The sequence below is a fragment of the Scylla paramamosain genome, chromosome 9 (genome assembly GCF_035594125.1).
Source record: "Scylla paramamosain isolate STU-SP2022 chromosome 9, ASM3559412v1, whole genome shotgun sequence".
NCBI classification, from domain to species: domain Eukaryota; kingdom Metazoa; phylum Arthropoda; class Malacostraca; order Decapoda; family Portunidae; genus Scylla; species Scylla paramamosain.
The window spans coordinates 15,772,501-15,795,000 of record NC_087159.1 but is presented as its reverse complement, the minus strand read 5'-3'; the positions used below and the strand labels follow the sequence as shown (position 1 = coordinate 15,795,000).

Below are 22,500 nucleotides of genomic sequence, written 5' to 3'. Positions count from 1 at the left end.
AAAACGCAGTTAAAAATATGTAAACCAGTAGGGTAAAAAAAAAAAAAAGGCTAGTCAAATCCAGCGTGCGCCATTAAAGCCACACCCGCGCACTGCCGCCTAATGAACCCTGAGCCTTGGTGCGAGTAACTACCGCTGCATTTTTTGGCGATTTAATGTTAGTATCGGCGCCACTGATTACCTTTCCGGGCCAGGTGCGAATTAGTTTTATGGGCTGTTAGCGACACCTGGGCCGGCCTGACCTCCGCGCGCTCCTGGGTCCTGCTGTTATGAGGCGCCGCCCCCATCACCGGTATTATGACTGCCATCGCCATCACGACATCACCATCACCCTTCCTTACAGTCACCAGTTTAGGGGACGACGCGCTGACACACACACACACACACACACACTCTCTCTCTCTCTCTCTCTCTCTCTCTCTCTCTCTCTCTCTCTCTCTCTCTCTCTCTTCTAGCCTAACCCCTTTCACTGCGATATGAAACAATTTTCAGCACCATAAGTAATGCATGAAATCTTTTAAAGCATCGACAAAAAAGAAGTGGGAATTAAAAGCATAGATTTTGTAATTTCTACCCAGTTTAAAGATTGAAGGAGACCACAGAACAGGGAAAGTTGTCTCAGAATGATTAGTAGTTAAGGAAAGTTGTACCAAATAGAAGTCAAAGGGTTAACAGTCACGCTTTTCTTCTTTTTGTCTTGGTTTTCGATGGATGAGTTGTTTTGAATGGTCTTTAGTATTTTTTCGGCTATATTTTTCTTGTTTTTCTTTCTCATGGGCTTTATTCTTCTTTCTATTTTCGCAGCAGGTGCCTTGTTCCTCTCTAAGTCTTCTCTTCTATTTACAAACTCTCTCTTTCCCTGTTTATCCTCTCATTAATCGCCGTTTTCCTGTGAAACTTTTCTTTTCCCTTGCATTTTTGCGCTCTTTGCTTTTCTACTCACACTAAACTCGTCTTTCTACACCCTTACTCTCTCTTCCTTCCATCTCCGTACTTTCTTCTCCTTTGTACTCTCACTTTCTCACTTTCTCGCCCTTCACTCCTCTCATCTACAATCTTATTCCTCTCGTCGTTTATTTATTTATTTATTATTATTTTTATTATTTATTTATTTACTTATTTATTTATCTATTTATTTTTTATCTAATATTCCCAACGCTTTTTACTCACTTTTCCTCCTTCCTCTCCCTTCCTCTCATCTCCGTGACTATTTCCCCGCGTCTCCCCACAAACAGGTTCCTCCGCCAGAGCTGCCTCAATGCTTCCTTGGGTGTTAGGGCTGTGTGTCGCCTGCTATTAATGTACTGAACGATACTATGTGCCATTACCTTCCACCATTATCACTACCATCATCACCAGCATTGTTACCACTGTCACCACCACCATCATCATCACTATCACCACCTTGTACACTAACCCCTTCACTGCTATTTGACGCATCTTTCCTTAATCACTATCCATTGTGAGAGATTTCGCCTTGTTCTACAGCTATCTATAAACATTATACTGGTTAGAAACTGCAAAACTTATCCTTATAATTTCTTTCTTTCTTCTAAACGCTTATACAATTTTCATACATTGGTTTTAGTATCGAGAATTGTTGCATATCCCAGGGAAAGGGTTTAAATATGGTCCCCTGATCTTCTACTGAATCACTATTATGTTCGTTACTAATGCCATCACCATTATCGCCTCCAGTGCCGTGCCCGTCATTAGTACTACGACCACCAATAACAATCACAACACCCCAATTAAGACATAACAACGTAGAAGGGACCCACTGAGGGTACGCAGGATATTACAATTACTTTAATGATGATGATGATGATGCCCTTCACCACATCCTACTCCTTCATATCATCATCATCATCAACATCAGCTTCTCAGCTTCTGTTATTCCACGGAAGGACAAAAGCCATCATCACCCAGCCTTCCTCTGTTGGTCGTCGCTCTTTGTCAGGCTATCAGCGTAACTCTTAAAAACATTTTCTCGTCCAGTTCTGTATCTACCATGCCTTCTGCGTTTATTGTGTACCTTTTTGTTTTACGTCCTGGAAATAACAAAGAAGTAAGAGATTTTATTTGCCTCCCAGCCACATCACAGTATACCAGAGTAAAGCATGCACACCAAGCCCCACCAAAGCGCACCACTCCACGACACATCACACGACACAACACCACACCACACCACACAAATTCACACTCTATCACACCAAAACACACCACACCACACCACAACCGCACTACACCACGCCACACCACATCCCGCAGAGCCACAGTACTCGTGTGTTCGTGTGTCCACTACCTGAAGGCCCCTCACAGCAGACCACGGAGGTTTGTACTGTTAATTAACCCACCTGAGGACACCTGAGGACATTCCCGCGCCCGCATTACCCATTCCGAGAGACGAGGCGAGAGTGACGTGAAATGGACACTACACCAGGCAAGTCAACATCATCAAATATTTAAACGTTCTGGTTTCCCGATCTGTTGGCGAGTGGCGGCGATTGGCGGGTACACCGACAAATAGGTAAACAAGTAGATAGGCAGATGGACAGGCAGAAAAGCAACAGTACACAGACAGATAGACAAACAAGGTAGCAAACAAGTAAACATAGACATTTAGAGAAACATGGAAGCAAACAAGTACTGGACAGACAAATAGGTAAACAAGATGATAGACAGGCAGACAGACGGAAAAACAGGTAAACAAGTAGATAGACAGGCGGACGGACAGTCAGACAAACAGGTAAACAGGTAGACAGGCAGACACAATGACACACAGACGGACAGAGAACATTTAAACAAGTAGACAGACAGGCAGACAAACAAACAGACGAACAGACAAACAAGTAAACAAGTAAACAAGTAGATACACAGACATACAGACACAGACATAGAGGGACAGACAGATAAGCAGATCAACAAACAGACAGACAAACATGTAAACAAACAAGACCAGTGTCCACGAATTCGTCAATCGCAGTGTTTTGCAAGCATCAATTAAACTTTGCGGCGTGAACATAACAACAACAATCACTGCAAAACATCAATCCGTGAATCGCCAATGACTTCACTTGAGTTTTTTTTGATATCACCGTTTTGATATCTACCGTTCCCTCCCCCACTCACACTTTCTCTCCATATCAGTCTGTCTGTCTGTCCATCTGGCTGTCTGTCTGTCTTCTATCCTGTTTGTTTATCTTACCTGCCTGTCTGTCTGTCTGTCTGTTGATGTGACTTTCCCCACCTCTCTCTCTCTCTCTCTCTCTCTCTCTCTCTCTCTCTCTCTCTCTCTCTCTCTCGCTTACCCACAATACTCACCAATATCCTTTGCAGATCACTCTCCCCACAAAAAAAAAAGAACAGAAAGCTACACTGTTGATCCACATATAAATCAGACAAAGAGTAATAGTTATTCAGGTAACCAGGCAATCATTTCTCAATACCTCATCATCTGAGCTTTTTCAATTACGCTTCGGTAATGCCATAATGGCCTTCATGAAGAGAGGCATTCCGGTGATGAGAGAGAGAGAGAGAGAGAGAGAGAGAGAGAGAGAGAGAGAGAGAGAGAGAGAGAGAGAGAGAGAGAGAGAGAGAGAGAGAGAGAGAGAGAGAGAGAGAGAGAGAGAGAGAGAGAGAGAGAGAGAGAGAGAGAGTTATGATATGTAAAGATGACAAACGATGAATCATGAGAAAGGATGAACTAAGATAAATATGAGAAAGGAGACGGAAGAGGTGGACGTAGAGGAGAGAATAAAAGATCAAGAGGAGGAGGAGGAGGAGGAGGAGGAGGAGGAGGAGGAGGAGGAGAGTGCATCGTCACTTCAATCCTTCTTATGTACTTAGATCTCAGGGTACTTCATTACTCTCTCTCTCTCTCTCTCTCTCTCTCTCTCTCTCTCTCTCTCTCTCTCTCTCTCTCTCTCTCTCTCTAAGCAGCTTCGAGCAACGATTGACTTTTATTTCTCTCACTTTCTCTCACGTGACAAAATAAACTAACAGATTTTACGTTTTCTTTCCTAGCTTTCTCTCTCTCTCTCTCTCTCTCTCTCTCTCTCTCTCTCTCTCTCTCTCTCTCTCTCTCTCTCTCTAAATGAGCTAGCGTAATGAATTGTCAGATTACAGCTTGCTTTCTTCGCCTTTTTAGTTCCTTCTGCCGCCTTCTGCTTTTCACAAATATTCCCTCACCCGTTTTCTTTCTTTCCGCCATAAGAAAGAAAACGAATGGTTACTACGTTTTCTACGCTAAAAGGGTGTAACGAGTTCCCGTTTTCTCTTAGCTGTATTTTTTTTTCTCTTCTCCCTTATGTGGAGTTAAGAGCTTAATATAATCTCTCCTGACGCGTATTACGATGATATTCTCTCTCTCTCTCTCTCTCTCTCTCTCTCTCTCTCTCTCTCTCTCTCTCTCTCTCTCTCTCTCTCTCTCTCCTATTACAGCTAAATGTTATGTGTTTTACGTAAATGTGTTGCAATTTTTTTTCCTTTCTTTCTTTTTTCCTTTCATGTATTTCAAACTTTTTCTACCCTAACATCTCTCTCTCTCTCTCTCTCTCTCTCTCTCTCTCTCTCTCTCTCTCTCTCTCTCTCTCTCTCTCTCTCTCGTCTTACTTTTCTGAGCGCGTCAAAGTCGAAATATTTACTTTCACACTTCTTTATTTCTTCCAGTAATCAAATTTTCTTTTGTTTCGTGTTAATACTTTTTTTCTCTCTCAATTTTATTCTCTCACTTTCTCTTCCTTCTTGTTTTCAGTATATTTCTTTCTTAAGGTGGATCTATTTTTGTTTCTCTCTCTCTCTCTCTCTCTCTCTCTCTCTCTCTCTCTCTCTCTCTCTCTCTCTCTCTCTCTCTCTCTGTTCCATATTTCTTGTACTTCTTCAATTAGAGTTTCTTCTAAAGCAATTTTCTTACATGGAGAAGTTTAAATTTTCCCTCTTCACCCCCCCATCTCTCTCTCTCTCTCTCTCTCTCTCTCTCTCTCTCTCTCTCTCTCTCTCTCTCTCTCTCTCTCTCTCTCTCTGGCTTAAAGAAAGAATGAAAGTAATGAGTTGCAATTTCAGGCACAAAAAAAGAAAAAAATAGGCCGTGATGGTACGAGAGAGAGAGAGAGAGAGAGAGAGAGAGAGAGAGAGAGAGAGAGAGAGAGAGAGAGAGAGAGAGAGAGAGAGAGAGAGAGAGAAAACCTACACTCACCCACCCACCCACCCACCCACCCACACACACACACACACACACACACACATATATAGACACACACACAAAGCAGGAAGGGCAGGGGCAGATAAAGTAGTGGCGGCCTTCCTTATGTGTGTGTGTGTGTGTGTGTGTGTGTGTGTGTGTGTGTGTGTGTGTGTGTGTGTGTGTGTGTGTGTGTGTGTGTGAATGCAAGGTCGTAAATATCACGCTCCCTATTCTGCGCTGGGTAAACACGAATTGCCCGCTGAAAGGAGGCTGTATCGCTTTAATGGTTTCCGACTGGCCGGGGTTCGAACCTGGGATCTCTGGCTCGTGGGGAATAGGAGTGGTGGTGGTAGTGAGGTGGAGTGCGAGAAGGGAGTGGGAGTGGTGGTGGTGGTGGTGGTCTGAGGAATGTAAAAACAGAAGGAGGAGGACAAGGAGGAGATGAAAACGAAAACAAGGAGGAAAAGACGGAAGGGAAAAAGAACAAAGAGAGAAACGAGGAAGAAGACCAACAGGAAGAATGATAAGAATAAGGAAAAAGAAGGAGGGAGAGGAGAAGAAGGAGGACACGGTAACAAGAACAAGAAGAAAGAGAAGGAGGAGGAGGATAAGAACAAGGAGAGAACGAGAGAAAAAGAAGAGGGGGGCACAAAGAAAAGAAAAAAGAAAGAAGAACAGGGCGAGAAATAGGGCATGGACAAAGAAAGGAAGAAAGAGAAAGGGAAAATAAAAAAAGAAAGAAAATAGCACTTAAGGAAAGGAGGAGGAGGAGGAGGAGGAGGAGGAGGAGGAGGAGGAGGAGGAGGAGGAGGAGGTGGAGGAGGAGGAGGAGGAGGAGGAGGAGGAGGAGGAGGAGGAGGAGGAGGAGGAGGAGGAGGAGGAGGAGGAAGATGAAAACAAAGAGATGAAGGAGTGGTAAAAAAAAAAAGACGGAAAAGAAGATGAAGAGAAAGTGAGGAACTGAAAAAATGAAAGAAAATCACACTTAGGAGAAAGAAGAGAAGACAAAGAAAAGGAGAATGTGAACAAAGAAAATATTAAAAAGAATAGAGAGTGAAATTGAATGAAGAAAGACATGCACCAAGGATTACATTTTACAGGAAGAAGCAGGAAAGAGGAAGAAAAGAAAGGCAAACAAAAGAAGGAAAATAAAAAAAAAATGGAAAAAGCAAAATAGAAATTGAAAGAAGACAGACATTACTGATGAAAACGAAGATAAACCCTTGGAGGAATAGAATGAAGACAGAGAAAACAAAGGAAATGTTAAAACGTAAAAAAAAAAAGAAAGAAACAAGGAAGAAAGACGACGAGTATCAGAACGAAAGAAAGAAAGAAAGAAAGAAAGAAAGAAAGATCCCACTCAGGAAGCCAGTCACGTAAGATTCACGTCACGTCACAGAGCGTTCATACAGACACACAGACATTACTTACGAGAAGATCGAGGCACCTTACTCCACCTTACAAGTCACGTTTAAATAAAGCATCTGAGACCTTTCCTTTACGTGACTTTTTAGCGCGTTACTGCCTGCCGTGCGTCACCCCCCAGCAGCCCCGCGCCTCTCTTGCCCTTTCGCCGGCCAGTGTTATACGGCTCCTGTCCATCTCCCTCTATTCTTTCTACCAAATCGAAGCTGAACGATGCATGCCAGTCGTCCGTGCCGCGTTGATTGAGTTGTATTGTTCAAGGTACACATGAGAGAGGTGCGTGTGATGGCATAGGTAGTGCGTCGTAGGTCGTGCGTCGTGCGTCGTGTGTCGTGCGTTGTGTCGTATGTCGTGCGCCGTGTGTCGTAAGTCGTTGGGTCGTGAGGTAGCAGAGTGTGGGTGTTTGAGAAAGTTGGATAAGACTGGTGGTATTGAGATGGTTTGGTGGTGGTAGTCATTCACGCACGTTCGTCTGCCAGGCATCCAGCCATCCATTCTTTTACGGAAGGAGCACAGCGAACAGAGCGACCGACCTTTTGGACAGGATCGGGACCAGTCGCACGCCACACACCGAGACAGAGACCACAACCCTCGGCTTATATCTTTTGGCCATTTGCTGCTGGTGAACAGGGGCCACATTACGCCATCTGCCTCGCCGCGCTTATGACTCCAATTCAGGCGTTCTCGATTGTGAGTCGAACGTGTTAACAACTACACAATAATTATTACTACCATTAGTAATAATAGTAATAGTAGTAGTACTAATAATACGGTCACAAAAAGTAACCTCAAAAAATTAACGAAGAAAACAAAAATCAAAGAATAAACACTAGTAGTAGTAGTAGTAGTAGTAGTAGTAGTAGTAGTAGTAGTAGTAGTAGTAGTAGTAGTAGTAGTAACAGCAGCATTAATACACCTCCACCCTCAAACAAAGCACCAGCAGAAAGCACCGCCTCACAACCACACACGCCAAAGATCACCCAAACATTTCTCCACCTCCTCCTTCATAATACTTCACACCATAACTCCTTCCTTTCCTCCTTCCTTTGTGCACTCCGCCACCCCTGCCTCCCCTCCGCCACCACCACCTCTCTCCCGTCTCTCCTCTTTACTCTCACACAAAACTTAACAACACTTAATGACGCCCCTAAAGTGCTCTAAGTGAACACCCATCCACTTAACACACCACATTCATAATTTTTGTCCTTTACTGCTCCATACATGAGAGTGCTTCTTTCTTTCTTCCTTTCTTTATTCACGATCGCGTCTCCATCCTTCACTACTTCACTACACATCCGTCTTACATCTTACACCCATCACGTCTCGTTGTCTCAAGGGTCACAGGTATAGATCAAGATTAATTTTCCCATATTTCCCTCTTCTGAAACATTAAAAGCTCTTTCTTCCTTTCTCTCTTACATCTAACTCTCTATCCTTATTCCATAAAAAAAATATTAAATATTGCTTCGTTGTCTCACTGCTAGTAAAACCAACGTTAATTTTCCATTATTTCTTCTGAAAGACTTAATAGTCCTTCTTTCTTTCTTTCTTTCTCCATTACTTTGTACCTGTCTTCCATAAAAAAAATAAACATATTATATATGTTTCGTTCTCTTAGAGCAAAAGTATCGATTAACGTTAATTTTCTTTCGTTTTTCTCATCTAAAAGACTCGATACTCTTTCTTTCTTCTTCGCTCTCACACCTCGCTTATTCTACAGTAATCTTCCATTAGAAAATATTTACTACATTTTTTTTTCGTTATCTCACAAGTACAAATTGACTAACTTTTCAATCTCTCTCTCTCTCTCTCTCTCTCTCTCTCTCTCTCTCTCTCTCTCTCTCTCTCTCTCTCTCTCTCTCTCTCTCTCTCTCTTTTGTTCACTATTATATTATGCTTACTATGCATTCATCTTCCATAAAAAGATGATTTATTTTCTCGCTCTTTACTTTCTATTATTTTTAAAAACAGTTTATAATATTTTTTCTTTATGATCGCATCTTGCAAGTTCACTATATAAATCTCGTCTTCCATTAAAAAATAAAAAATAAAAAAATAAAAATAAATAAATGAAAAAAATAAGTCCACGATAATGCCTTCATTCTTTCACGGGTCACATGTACTGATAAAAGATAACAACCCTTCAGTTCTCCCTTCTATACCGCTCCTCACTACTGCCATTCCCGCATCACAGCCACCAAATCGCTCACATCCCTCCCTTCTGAAGCACTATACACCACCTTCCACCGCCACTCCTGCCCGCCTCCCCCTACGCCGTCCATCACGCGTCCATCCATCATCCGGACGGACACTCGCCAGACAAGGGATACAAGCACGGACGCCGCATCATCGCCTCTTGCTCACTGTCTGCCTTAATCGCTCGTTCGGATCATCGCTTCATCATTGCATAATTAAAGACATTGCAGGCGGTGGCTGTCGGGTATAATTTTTTTCGTAATCGTACTATTGACAGCGTATGAGCAATGAGTTTTGCAGCGCGTTTTGTCTGCTAAGGGTTTATTATAGCGAGCAGTAGGTTAGGTTAGGTCTCGTCCGGTACAGTTTAATTATTGTTAGTTAGGTTTTGTCTGGTTTTGTTGTATAATCGTTAGGAATAGGTTAGGTTAAGTTTCATCTGGTTTTGTTTTATTATCGTTAGCAATAGGTTAGGTTTTGTCTGGTTTTGTTGTATTATTAACAATAGGTTACGTTACGTTAGGTTTCTTCTGGTATTATCTTATCATAGTTAGCAATGGGAGTGAAATTCTTAGTCGTTATTGCATATAGTATTTTTATTTATTCATTTATTCTAATCACTGCATTATCAACAGTGTCTGAGGAAGGAGTTTTTTGCTGCATCTTTTCTCTGGTTAGATTTGAGCAGAAATGGTGATGTAAGTGAAATGTCAATCCATTATTGTAGTAAGGTGGAGTCTGTCAGTTGCTCAGTGGATGTAAGTGGTAATAAGGAAATAAGAGTTGTTAAGTACGTAGGAGCTGCAAGTATGGACCCTTCTGCTGCTACACATTTGTTTATACTTAATCATTTGTAGAATTTTTACACACTTGTTATCTATTTATTTATTTATTTTTATTTATTTATTTACTTATTTACTTTTGAGGTTCAGTCTTTTAACTAGATCTGCAGCCTGGAAACGACTAAAGTGGCTCTCTCTCTCTCTCTCTCTCTCTCTCTCTCTCTCTCTCTCTCTCTCTCTCTCAATGAAAGCATTATCTACAGTGCCTCGAATGTTGACAAAGGAGGACCATAGCAGCAAAACAGTTGAGTGAACACAAACCAGTCTGTTTGTATGAATGTATGTATGTACGCATGCCTTCCTGTTCTTCCACTTACATGATGAATATTCTATTTCAATATAATAATACCTGAGAAAAAAGTTTGAGGTTTATAATTTTTTTTCTTTTCGTCCATTTAATTAAGACTCACCACCACCACGTTATCGTACCGGCCACTTTTGTATGTACGGGTCAGGAACCTTGTTTTCCGCTTTAAAATTCAATATCATAGAAAAAAAAAATTAATGTGAGTTTCATGTATGTATAATTTTTCTTTCTGTTCTATTTCAAGAAGACTGTTACCAGCGCACGTGGATAAGGAAACCTCCATCGATAACAATATAAAAAATAACAAATATAAAAAGATAAAATAGAATAAAATAAATAAACGAATACATAAAAAAACAAGTAAAATGAATGACGAATACATAAACAAATACACAAATAAACTAAGATAAAAAGATTAATAAATACACCAAACAAAATGGATAAATAAACAGATAAAATTCGGGATGTTCATGTTTTATTCCAGCTTCCCTCTCCTTCCAGTTCATTAAGATCATTACCATCACATGATGCCGCAGCCTCTATTATAAAGTTTTAACTATTGCAATTCATCTATCTCCTTTAATACTGTGAAATATCTGTGTTTTCCGAGAATTCTAACACGCAGTTTGCAGATTATTAAAATTTCACTTACGGAGATGAGAGTTTGCTAATTTATGATAATCGCTCTTTAGTTTACTCTTGAATTATCTGCCTGTTTCTGTTTTCCCTCCTTCCTTCTCGTCACTTGAACTGTTAAAGAGAGGAACATCGAGACAGAACTATATTGGCCAATGTTTTATTTTCTAACCTTTTCTATTCAACTTTTCAGGGGAAGAAGCATTTTATTTATCTTGCATTTTTTGTCCTCTTCTGCCATCTCGTCATCTCCTTCACACACAAAACCAACAAAACAAAAAAAATATCAATGAATTTTATCCATATAGGTTTCCGTTGTTCAAAGTGAACAAAATAGAAGGAAAAAAAGAATTTCGAAAAGTTCCAATGTTCTTTTTATGTAGAATTCGGAAAAATAAAAAAAAAAAAAAAAAATCACGGTTTCACAATTGGTGACGATACATTTTTCTTTCCAGTCCGTCCTTTTATTTCTCTAAGCATTTTAATTTTAAACCCTTCCAATAACCACTTCCTTCACAGAGTTCACAGCGTTCCAAGCAGTTGTATAGTTTACCTAACCGTACCTGCCACTCCGCCGCTCCCTTCACCTGGCGCTGTGTAGAGTGAGGGAGGATACACGAATTAATCTTATTACTCCGCCTGTAATTGTGACTAATAATGTGTCTGAGTGATTAACATAAAAGAGCGGATGTAATTACCATGCCAGTAAAGCCTTTGTGAGGAGATGGTTGCTGTTGTTGTCGTCGTCGTAGTCGTTGTCGTTGTCGTTGTTGTTGTTGTTTATATGACTAATTGGTTTCCATGTACTCGCACTGTAATGGGTATTGTGTGTGTGTGTGTGTGTGTGTGTGTGTGTGTGTGTGTGTGTGTGTGTGTGTGTGTGTGTGTGTGTGTGCGCGTGGTTCCGTATAGTTAAATCACATCCAATACCGCGCGCGCACGCGCGCGCGCGCACGCGCGCACACACGCACAGACACACACACACACACACACACACACACACACACACACACACACACACACACACACACACACACACACACACACACAGAGAGAGAGAGAGAGAGAGAGAGAGAGAGAGAGAGAGAGAGAGAGAGAGAGAGAGAGAGAGAGAGAGAGAGAGAGAGAGAGAGAGAGAGAGAGAGAGAGAGAGAGAGAGAGAGAGAGAGAGAGAGAGAGAGAGAGAGAGAGAGAGAGAGAAAAAATTAAACATCCACACATGAAAACAGAAACACACAGAGAAAGAGAGAGAGAAAAAAATATCCATACATAAAAGCACGCCCGCGCGCGCGCGCGCGCGCGCGCACACACACACACACACACACACACACACACACACACACACACACACACACACACACACACACACACACACACACACAAAAAGGACAAAAATACTACACCCATACATAAAGGAACACACCAAACACACACAAAAAAAAAACAATATCCACGACCCTCATAATTACCAGCTTTTCAAACAGAGACAAACCCCTGAGGGCGGCACATCGAGGCAGGTACAGCACTGATTGGACTGCGCCAGGTGTAGGGGTAGGTGGGGGCGTGGGGTGTAGGTGTGTGTGGCAATGAACAGGCTGGCGGAGGGCTGTGTTTGGCTACACGGGGCTTGGAACAGAGAGAAAAGGATAAAGAAGAATGAATGAAGTGTAGAAAGGGGTGAAAGGAAAGTTGAAATGAAAGAAAGAGGAGGAGGAGGAGGAGTCTGAAGGAATAAGGAATGAGATGGAAGGAGAAGGAGAGAGAGGAAGAGGGGTTGGAAGGAAGGGGACAGAAGGGAGGAGAGGATGGATGGAAGGCGTAAAAGACATAGAGGGAGAGTTGTTGGAAGTAAGAGGAAGCGAAGGAAGGGGAAAGAGGAATGGAAAAAATAAGAGGAGGATAAGATGAATAGGATGAGGAGGGTATAGAAAGGATGAGGGAAAGAATGAGAAAGGGATGGAATGGAGAAGAGAAAAGAAAAGAGAGAAAGAGACGGAAACGAGCAGAAGAGGAGATAGAAGGGAGAAATTGACTGATTGACGAACTGGACGGAGTGGCTGACTTACTAAAAGACTTACTGACTGAATGACTGACTTACTAAAAGACTGACCGTTTGACAGCAATGCAACGGAACAACAGAATCATATAGCGGTGTCGAACCAAATCTCTATCCTAACATATACACATACAATGAAGCAATGGTAATTTGTCAATAAAAACCTAAAAGAAAATAGTTGGTAATACGTAAGAATATATAAAATACTTGAGTGATGTTTTTATGCTGTCGTCTCGATATGGTGCCCAAGCAGTGGCATCATCCGGGAGAAATCTGGACCAGGAAAAGATTTGGCTCGAAAGCGACATTAAGATAAGAAAATAAGGAAGGGATGAATGGATCGATACAAAAGGTGACATGGATGGAAGGAAGAAAGAGAGAGAACAGGAAGGAAGGCAGGCAGTCAGATGAGAGAAGCCCCTACTATAAGCATTTCTCGGATGGTTTAACAGCGATGCAAATGAGTTTCTTATTTTGCACGGGTATTATTAATCAAGCTCGCCTGATCCTGCATGATGAATTAGGGCGGTGCGCGAAGTGGTGCGGAAAAAGCAGACTAATTAATCGAGATATAACTTACACGCTGCTGACGGGAACAGATATTCACGCCGCCCCAACCCTAAGCTCCTCTGCCCCTGTACAGCTTGTTGCCTTGCCTTGCCCTGCTTGGTGAGAATACGTAAGAGGAGTGTTTGTAAGAGGGAATGAAGGAAAGTTGTAATTTGGTAGTAATTTTTGGGGCTTTCTTTTTGGACAACAATCTCCTTTGGGACTGGAATCTTCAGAGAGAGAGAGAGAGAGAGAGAGAGAGAGAGAGAGAGAGAGAGAGAGAGAGAGAGAGAGAGAGAGAGAGAGAGAGAGAGAGAGAGAGAGAGAGAGAGAGAGAGAGAGAGAGAGATGTATTTATTATTATTTGACCAATGCAGAAAAGAGAAAATTCATCGCACTCGGGGAAAAAATAGAGAAAATAAGACTGTGAATAAATAAAAATACACGTGGGAAAAACAGAGAAAACATAGCACGTGAGAAATAAGGAAACGGAAAACATAAACGGAAAGGAAATAAATCTGCTCATAGAAAAAAGAAAAGAAAAAGCAAATCGCTGGCGAGATGAAAAAAAAAAGAGGAAGAGGGAAATAAATATAAGTGTAAAAAGGAAGAAATAGAAAAAGGAAGAAAAATACGGAAAGAGGAAAAGTATACGTGAGAACAACAGAACGGAAAACCAAAACATTACATGCGGAAAATGAAAGGAAAGAAACAGCGGAAAGATAAAGGACGCTTCAAAACACACACACACACACACACACACACACACACACACACACACACACACACACACACACACACACACACACACACACACACACACACACACCACTCTAAGCCGCAAGTGTCCAGCCAGCACTCTGCACCGCGGCGTCACTCGAAAGCAGGGAAGGATTTTGGCCAGCGAGTGATGTGAGTGAAGAGGCCTGGTTTCCCTTGATCTTGTATTTAATTAAAGGTCCCGCCAGGTGAGGCCAGGTGAGGGCAGGGAGGCGAGCGGGTCTGAGCCTCACTCCTCACGCCGCCACATTGTCAAAAGGCTTCACATTCCCGCCTGGACGCAGCGCCAGCAATGCAAGGAAGGATGAGACAGCCACGCATTGCACCCGCACATACTCAACACTGTATTATATTATTGTTATTACTAATACGACTGCTGCTGTTACTACTGATTCTGCTGCTGCTGTTGCTGCTGCTGCTGTTACTATTACTTCTTCTACTACTACTACTACTACTACTACTACTACTACTACTACTACTACTACTACTACTACTACAACTACTTTTTTCATTATTAACTGTCTACAAGTAAATGAAATTACCCAACACTACATATTATATTATTGTCACTACTAGTATTACTACTGCTGCTACTACTACTACTACTGCTGCTGCTGCTATTGCTGCTGCTGCTGCTGCTGCTGCTGCTGCTGCTGCTGCTGCTGCTGCTGCTGCTGCTGCTGCTACTACTACTACTACTACTACTACTACTGTTGCTATTACTACTACCACTACTACTACTACTACTACTACTACTACTACTACTACTACTACTACTACTACTGCTGCTGCTGCTGTTGCTGCTACTACTACTACTACTACTATTACCACAACTACTGTTGCTATTAATACTACCACTACTACTACTACTACTACTACTACTACTAATACTACTGCTACTATTACTACTACTACCACACCACTACTATTACTTTTCCTATTACTAAAACTACTATTTTCTTCATTTTTACTATTTTTGGGTAACATTATTTACGCTCTCTCTCTCTCTCTCTCTCTCTCTCTCTCTCTCTCTCTCTCTCTCTCTCTCTCTCTCTCTCTCTCTCTCTGACAGCGACACATTTTTCTCCCCGATGCTCACAAAGGATTACACAATGATATAAAGCATTCATCTCTTTACGTTAGAAGTTAATACTTTTATCTTCACACCTCACACTTCCGCCTTAATCTCGAAACACATAAAACAAAACAAGAGAGAGAGAGAGAGAGAGAGAGAGAGAGAGAGAGAGAGAGAGAGAGAGAGAGAGAGAGAGAGAGAGAGAGAGAGAGAGAGAGAGAGAGAGAGAGAGAGAAAGGAATATTTACTGATCGAGGAGTTTTCTGCACTTCACCTCATCACCAGCAGAGGGAGGTAGGTGCAGTGGGTCACGACAGAGGTGAGGCCTGGGGGACTGTTCGCCTGTTCTGTATGAGAGAGGCGGCTCGGTACTTCCCATACGAGCAGTTATTGCACTGTAACTGATGTCTCTTCATTTCATGGGTATAATAATAATAAAAATAAATAAATAAATAATAAAGAAAGCTGCAGCAAGCAATAAGACTATTCCGCGTGACATTCCCTGGCTGAAAATTTCTATAAATGAGTACTTCCATCTATCATACCCATCCATAAATTAGTCTGATCTTCTTTCAAGGTCTCCTCTTGACTCGGTACTAATAATCTGAATACTTAGACTAGTAAGTAAGAGCAATTTTTGTTTAGCCATGACCAATGACTATTACAGCTACGTGCTTTGGCTTCCTCGTGAGAAATGACTAGGGGTTCATATTTTGATGTAACCAGTATAAGCTTTAGGGTCTTTGGGGTCTACATGCAAACGCCATAAAAAGACATAAATTAAATTCTTATGAATATTCTTTCCCCCTTTGTAGTTGCCGAATAATCTTTAAACTATCATTAGAACCATGAAATTAGTCTTGCAAGGCCTTATTACTTCTACACTACAGCTCCTGAAAATGATGCTGCCGAAACCCTTAACAAAACCAACCTCAAAGCCATGGGAAATAACTATTGTAATTGCATAGTTTGGTCCACGGATTTTTATTCAGTCACGGGAAACAATTATACAATGACGTATTTTTTTCATTTCAAGTCGTAAATAGAGAATAAATAAACAAATAAATAGAGATATAAATAAAAAAAAAAACCGATCCAAGACATGACTAAGGGACCTGTGACCTGTGATTCCTGACCTGGCCTTGCCGTAGCATGCGCCTCTTTATATGTGGTCACCGGGAACACGTCACGAGGGTGTAAATAAGGTAGTTCCGCCGCGCGCGCGCGTGTGTGTGTGTGTGTGTGTGTGTGTGTGTGTGTGTGTGTGTGTGTGTGTGTGTGTGTGTGTGTGTGTGTGTGTGGTCATTCAACCGGGCTAATGCATTCTTTTTCCAGCGGATAGCTTGCTCAGGGACCAGTGGGCGCGTGCAGTCTGTTTGTATATCCGTAACTGAATTAGTTCACACACACACACACACACAAACATGTGAGCGCGCATTACACACTCAGGTACGTACAAATGTAAAAGCCACATGAATAGATAAAGGAGTGCAAAATGTATACCTTGCAAGGCAGAGCTTAACAAGAGGAGGAGGAGGAGGAGGAGGAGGAGGAGGAGGAGGAGGAGGAGGAGGAGGAGGAGGAGGAGGAGGATCAGCAAATTTAGTTGTCACAGAGGATTAAAAAGAATAATAAATTTCTAAAATAAACGTAGTATGTCCCAATGTCTTTTTTTATACGGAAGCACGTTTCCTCATCAACTCCGCCGCCAATTTATTATTATTATTATTATTATTATTATTATTATTATTATTATTATTATTAGTAGTAGTAGTAGTAGTAGTAGTAGTAGTATGATTATTATGATTATCATTATTATTATTTTAGCTTACAGGAGGCGTTATTATGAAACTACAGTCAAGTGTACACACAATCACTCTCTCTTCTTCTTTCTACACATTATGAAACAACGTACATGGCCAACTCACGTACACATAATTGTCGCGCGCGAAAACGTACGCACGCGCGCAGACACACACACACACACACACACACACACACACACACACACACACACACACACACACACACACACACACACACACACACACACACACACACACACACACACACACACACACACTCCCGCGGGGCTGAAATATGAGTTTCCGCAGCTTCGTGATGCAATATTCCTGTGTGTGTGTGTGTGTGTGTGTGTGTGTGTGTGTGTGTGTGTGTGTGTGTGTGTGTGTGTGTGTGTGTGTGTGTGTGTGTGTGTGTGTGTGTGTGTGTGTGTGTGTGTGTGTGTGTGTGTGTGTAGTGACATATCCCTCGTGTGTGTGTTTGTTCGTCATTAGGTGCCTGTCTTCTTTTATCTATTCTTTATCTTGGCTTGTCTCTTCTATCTATAAATTCATCTGACATTTCCTTTCATTTTTTTCGTCCTACCTACCATTTTCTCTTTCTTTCTTTCCCCTTTTTTACCTTCCAGAAGATATACGTGTCCCGTGAATATAAGTATGTATATATGTATGTATGTATGAAGGGGAAGTCTCTCTCTCTCTCTCTCTCTCTCTCTCTCTCTCTCTCTCTCTCTCTCTCTCTCTCTCTCTCTCTCTCTCTCTCTCTCTCTCTCTCTCTCTCTCTCAGCGTTATTGCACTACTATTGCTACTCGCACTCTGACTGGCGCTTGAGACTCAGGTGAAGGACCAATAGGAGCAGGTTATTGGCTGGGAAGGTGGGGCATTTAGGGAAGGATGGGGAAGTACAGAGCGCTGAGGGAAGAGTGAGGGGAAGAACACCACTTGTCTTTCGAGGGGAAGGGGAAAAGAGAGGTGGGAAATTAGTCGTGATTAATTTTTTCACGTTTCTATTTCCTTAACTGTTTTTAATTGATTGTTTTTCAGTGTTTTCTTTATTTATATATTTAATGTTTTCTTATATATTCCCTTTACTTTCTCCTTTTACGTTTCGTCTTTTCCTATGTTGACTTTCTAAAGGCTTTGATTTATTTGGCCAATCGAATTTTTATTAGTTTAGTTTGTCATTTTTTATTTTTTATTTATTTATTTATTTATTTATTATTTTGGTGCGTATGTGTATGTGTTTTCGTTTACGTTCTCTCTCTCGTGTGTGTGTGTGTGTGTGTGTGTGTGTGTGTGTGTGTGTGTGTGTGTGTGTGTGTGTGTGTGTGTGTGTGTGTGTGTGTGTGTGTGTGTGTGTGTGTGTGTGTGTGTGTGTGTGTGTGTGTGTGTGTGTGTGTGTGTGTGTGTGTGTGTGTGTGTGTGTGTGTGTGTGTGTGTGTGTGTGTGTGTGTTTTCGTGGGTTTCTAGTTCCTCGGCTCGATTCACTTTAACTTTTTTTTCATTTTTTTAAAGTGGTTTCCCGTCTCTCTCTCTCTCTCTCTCTCTCTCTCTCTCTCTCTCTCTCTCTCTCTCTCTCTCTCTCTCTCTCTCTCTCTCTCTCTCTCTCTCTCTCTCTCTCTCTCTCTCTCTCTCTCTCATTGTCATTCCCTCTGGTTTCAGTTTTCATTTCGTTGTTTTTTTTTCCGGAAAGGTTTCTCTTGTATTTTTCGGTACCGAGTTCTCTCTCTCTCTCTCTCTCTCTCTCTCTCTCTCTCTCTCTCTCTCTCTCTCTCTCTCTCTCTCTCTCTCTCTCTCTCTCTCTCTCTCTAATCATAGCTTTAACCTCTCCCTTCCCACACACTCAGTCAGTGTCCCAGCCTCTCCTTCTCTCCCTTCCCCTCTCCATCTTCTGTTCCTCTTAGTCACTGTTATTCAATCTGTCCGTTTCCCTTTTATTTCTAAGATTTTTTTTTATATATCTCTTTTGTCTTCTTCCAAGCCTCCTCTTCGTCTCTCCTTCTCTATATTCTCTTTCCTAGTACTCTTTATTGAATTTCCTTGTATTCTATTTGTCTTTTCACTTTTCTTTCTTTCCTTACGTCCTCTATTTGATGTTGGAATTTTTTTTTATCCATCTCTCCTAACCTTCTATTTATTATCTCTTTATTTTTATTCTTTTTATTCTCCTTCTTATTACTGTCTTCCTCTCTTTCATTTCTCTTGTCTTTTTTTTTCCAGTCTGGTCCCTTAGTGTATCTCTTCCTCATTTTATTCTAGGCATTTTTCTTTTGTCTGCTATTCCTTTTCCATATTCTTTCCGTCTTTTCTTTACTTATTGTTATCTTGTATCTCTCGTTCCATTCTTCCAGTAATTCTATCCTTGTATTCCTCTCCTATCCTTTCTTCCTATTGGCATCATCATCATCATCATCATCATCATCATCATCATCTCTCTCTCTCTCTCTCTCTCTCTCTCTCTGCATCTCTCCTTTTCTGTATTCCCAAACCTTACCGCCTCTTCTTCCCCTCTCCTCCCTCCTTCCCACGTCGCTCTTAGCCCTCCTTCCCATCCTTCCCTCCATCATTCCTTCCCGTCTCCTCCCTCTCCGTAACCATGGTCTCAGCCTCTCTCTCTTTCCCTCCTTTCCTCCCTCCCTTCCTCCTTCCTTCCCTCGTTTTTCGAATATAGTTTCTGTATAGTTCCCGCCCTCAATGATCCTCTCTCTCTCTCTCTCTCTCTCTCTCTCTCTCTCTCTCTCTCTCTCTCTCTCTCTCTCTCTCTCTCTTGCTCTCTTCCATCGTCTTATCCCTAAAGGAGGAGGAGGAGGAGGAGGAGGAGGAGGAGGAGGAGGTTTCTCGGTAACTACTCCTCCAGCTTCACTATGCACCACTCCCCCACGCCCCGACAATCCCCACACTCCCCTAACTCCTTTTCTTCCTCCCCAGCTTCTCTCCTTCCCCAGTAAAGAGATTTCCTAATTCTTGTTCCGAGCTGATTTTTCTTGGAGGTTCTAATCCGGGCAGTTTCTTCCGCGCCATTAGGTTCTCGGGGTTCTGGGAGGGTCTCGTAAGTTCCCCACACAGGGCAGGCTGATTTTAGAACGGTAGGCTGTGTTCGTGGGGACTGCTGTCTCGTAGATTTTGTTCCTTGTGTGTGTGTGTGTGTATGTGTGTGTGTGTGTGAAAGCAGAGGAGGAAGGGTGAAGGAGAGGAAGGTTTGTGTGTCTAGTGGGTCTTATAAAGGGAGGAAGGTAGATTTGGTGTGTGTGTGTGTGTGTGTGTGTGTGTGTGTGTGTGTGTGTGTGTGTGTGTGTGTGTGTGTGTGTGTGTGTGTGTGTGTGTGTGTGTGTGTGTGTGTGTGTGTGTGTGGTGCGGCCGTATTGTTTGGTGTGTGGGAGGTTGCTCTAACATCGAGATACATTCTTCTTACGTAGCATACAAAATTTAGGACAAGAAACAATGAGTTCAAGCTTCATAAAGTTAGATAAAAGAAGAGATAGTAAGGAAATGCTTCTTAAACAGTGACTAATGAATGAAATAAGCTCATTAAAATGGTTGTTAGAGTCGAGTCATTAGGGAGATTTTTAAAAGATTACACAAATTTATGGATGAGGATGATGTGTGTAAATAAGTAGGTATGTTTCTTAAAGGGACAGTTTCTTGAAGCTTCTTTTATATTCTTGCGTTTTTATATATATGTGTGTATGTGTTCAATGCATCCAAGAGAGGGAAAGAGAGAGAAAGAAAGAGAAAGAGAAAGGAGTCACTTGTATCAATAAAAGCAACAATTCCATAAACGTCCTCAGCCACACCAACACCTGCACCGCCACACCAACACCTGCACCGCCATCTCCTGCCCAAATGACGCCTCCTAAATAAGAAAATTCCCCGCATATTCAAAGGATTCACTATTTAGGCCACTCTGCTCTCGTCTGCCTCTGCCGCCTCCCTTCCACGTATAGCACATTCAAGCACTCTAATATTCTGCAGTGTACCTCTAATCCCAGTACATATGTTGCGCTCCCTCATACAGACATACACACACACGCACACACACACATATACCCCTCACATATACACATATAAAGTGGAATAAAGGCACACTCCCTTCCTCTAGACTCGGCGTGAATATAAATGTAAGCACCTTTAGTTATATTGCAAAGGTAAATTCAGGTGTAGCTATGTTTAGTTATTATTTTAGTTGTTATTGCTTCGTTTATTACAGACGTTATTTGTTATTGCTTCAGCTGTTAAATTAATTACTAAGGTTGTAACAGTTAAGAAAGTTATTCCTTCAGTTATTAAAAATGATTATTATACTTACTACTTAACTTATTGCATTCATTATTTGTTATTACATTTATTGATTGAGCTATTACAATTCTTATCGCTACTATTTCAGCTATTACATATTATAATAAGTGACTTAGTTATAGTTATTAATTATTTCAGCTATTACAGTTACCAATTCAGCGATTACATCAGTCACTACAGTGCCACCACCATCAAATTAAATCATGATCCTTAGTTTTATGCACACTCACCCTCAGGTTTTCCCATTCAATGCCTTTTGTCCGTCTAAGTTCAGCATGTGCCTCAGCCTCACTCACTGTAAGCAGAGAGAAAATATCAGCACACCAAGCCATACACGCGAGTCCTGTTCTGCAATCAGGGGATAAAGCTTCAATAATCGGTGCAGGATAAGAGCCTCGAAAAGGTCCCGCGGTGCACTTGCTACACACACACACACACACACACACTCTCTCTCTCTCTCTCTCTCTCTCTCTCTCTCTCTCTCTCTCTCTCTCTCTCTCTCTCTCTCTCTCTCTCTCTAATCGTTACATGTCTTTCCATGGTCTAGTGATAATGATAATAATGATAATGATGATAATAATAAAAAAGAATAAAAATTAAATAATAATAATAATAATAATAATAATAATAATAATAATAATAATAATAATAATAATAATGATAATAATAATAATAATAATAAAAATAACGATGATAATAATAATAATAATAATAATAATAATAATAATAATAAGAGTAATAATGATAATAATAAGATAACAAACAAACAACAACAATAATAATAAATAACGATAACAATAATAACAACAACAACAACAACAACAACAACAAGCCGCACAAAAACATAATACAAAAGTAATACCACCAGTCACACACACACACACACACACACACACACACACACACACACACACACCCTAACGAAGTGTCTGCCATCGGTGAGCGGCGCGAACACAATTTACATGAGCACTAATGAGGGTCATAATCAGGTGAAATACTCGGTTGCATTATTTACACTTTATTACTTGAACCCCCACTGCCGCGACACTGGTAGGGCGGCGGCGGCGGCGGCGGCGGCGGCGGCGGCGGCGGCGGCGGCGCTGACGGCGGTGGTGGTGGTGATGGCGGAAGTAGGAGTAGTATTAGTATTATTATTAGTAGTATTAGTATTAGTATTAGTATTAGTAGTAGTTAGTTAATTAGTTGGATAGTAAGTTACTTTTTTTCGTAATTACTTGCTTACTTACTTCGTTAGTTAATCAGTCAGTCAGTCAAACCATAACTATTTCGTAATATAACAATTTCGTAATTAGCAAAAAATCGTTTCCATAATTTGAAATAGTAGTAGTA

At 41.4% G+C, this 22,500-nt stretch overlaps 1 protein-coding gene and 1 long non-coding RNA gene across 4 annotated transcripts in view; one reads left to right on the top strand and one right to left on the bottom strand.

The window, feature by feature from the left end:
* The window catches only part of LOC135103672 (uncharacterized), a 174,359-nt gene that overhangs the window by 79,080 nt on the left and 72,779 nt on the right, over positions 1-22,500 (bottom strand). For both annotated transcript variants that reach the window (XR_010270159.1, XR_010270160.1), the window contains exon 2: positions 21,381-21,445. This is a non-coding gene — a long non-coding RNA (uncharacterized LOC135103672). The remainder of the gene's footprint in view (positions 1-21,380; positions 21,446-22,500) is intronic.
* LOC135103671 (contactin-5-like) overlaps positions 1-22,500 on the top strand; it is a 78,366-nt gene that overhangs the window by 9,919 nt on the left and 45,947 nt on the right. The window lies entirely within an intron of this gene.